At 35.0% G+C, this 1,830-nt stretch overlaps 1 long non-coding RNA gene across 1 annotated transcript; it reads left to right on the forward strand.

Annotated features, from left to right (window-relative positions):
* Positions 1 to 642: 642 nt before the first annotated feature.
* LOC100367616 (uncharacterized) lies at positions 643 to 1,261 on the forward strand. Its single transcript, XR_013420365.1, has 3 exons — positions 643 to 707; positions 821 to 909; positions 1,081 to 1,261. It is a non-coding gene; the product is annotated as an uncharacterized LOC100367616 (long non-coding RNA).
* Positions 1,262 to 1,830: the final 569 nt, after the last annotated feature.

Here is a 1,830-nt window from a genome sequence, read left to right on the forward strand (position 1 = left end):
GTTTATAAACGCTACAATGTAACGCACTGACAGCAATTTGTAAGTCTGTATTCAAAACTTTGTAGAGATTCATTGTTTATTGATATAAATTTATGAACCCTGATTACCATTAATTTAACCTGTTGTGATTAGGAAATATAGATTTTAGTGTTATTCATAAAATTCCCCTACCCATGGGTGAAATAAATTACACCACTAGAAAAATAATCTGCTTGCGTGAACCTATTAGGTTAGCAGAATATTTATTACATAATATGATTATATATAAAATACATTCTCTGCTTCATTATACTAAACTGCCATGGTATACAGGATAAAGTAAATTCTCTAACATTTATAATTGCAGGTTCCGAATCATGCTTTGCTGTTCGTTTGCAATATTATTGTTATGAAATACACACCGAGGAAGTGACATGGGCCACTGCTGCAAATCACTGCAACAGCATTGACAGTGACAGTTACTTAGCCAGACTTGACACACAAGAAAAATTCCATAAAGTTAGAAAATTCATTTATGATAACGGTCTTGATGATAGAGTTCGAAAGGGCTTTTGGATTGGCCTCAGTGATCGTGTGAGTGAAGGCACTTTCAAGTGGGAGAAAGGCCCTCATTTAGGGCCTAACTCGTTCACCAGGTGGGCACCAGGACAACCAAATAACAACTACCAGGGAGATCATGTTAATGGACAGGACTGTGTGCAACTGTGGTAAGTAAGATTCAGTGGAATTTATATTTAAAGCAGCGATGTTGATAGAAATCGGATCTTCATAAACGTCTTGTAATATAGAACATACATAATAGAAAGTCTCATTTCAACAGGAAGAAGAGTTATCTTCAGTGGGATGACGATTATTGTGGTGATAATCCAGATGGAAAAATCAGAAAGAAGGGATATGTATGTCAGTATGGTGAGTAATGACGTCGCTTTATTTATTTAGTAAATTCACACATTCTAATGGTTTTGCCGAGAAAGTGGTGTACGTGGCTATCGCAGCCTGGTGGTTAACAAGCTATAATACCATCGCCAAAACACGTGCAACCAATTCATAACATACCTTTGTTGTGTTTGTTATTTACAGACTGTGAAGGAGCATGAAGACGTGTGCATTACGATATTGACAGTATGTCCATGATAACGGTGCATTACCTAATGACTGTTCGCTATACTTTTTTGTGTGCATTCATCATAGTTGTCTTCGCTCTAATTTCCTTTCCCATTCATGCGTACAAGAATGAAATAGAATACATCAAATCAAAAGCAATTCCAGCGTCCGTGTATGTTTCATGTGTGCATGTGTAGAATATGAATATGAACTATGAGAGCAATTCAATTGAAATGTAGCATGAAACAGCAGATATATTTCATAACTATCAGTCGTAAATATGTGAATTAGAAATAACATACTAAGTCATGGATATGTCGTACAGAGAAACACGAATCCAGAACAGCCAACCAAAAACCGTTCCCAACAAAATCATATCATATATGTATATGAGTTTGTTTCAAATATAACAAAATGCTTATCAAGAATAGCATTGTCTTAAAATGGAACGTATTTATTAGCTCTATTAGATCTCTGCTGATTTTACTAGTTGTTAATTTTCTTACTTCTTACAAGCACTAAGGTGTCTCCCAGTTTTATGACATCATAAATACCAAGAATGCATTTCGAGGTTATTGTGGCTTGTTTCACGTCTTCTCCTTTCAGATCAGTACTTCATAGGTCATTCTGGACCATGTATATGAAATAAAATTATTTGTTTCCATTTTGTTTATTGCAATAAACAGTTGGATGATTAAACCTGATGAATGTTGGTTATATGTGGTA

This window comes from Saccoglossus kowalevskii, chromosome 11 (assembly GCF_978046115.1).
Source record: "Saccoglossus kowalevskii chromosome 11, keSacKowa6.1, whole genome shotgun sequence".
NCBI lineage: Eukaryota > Metazoa > Hemichordata > Enteropneusta > Harrimaniidae > Saccoglossus > Saccoglossus kowalevskii.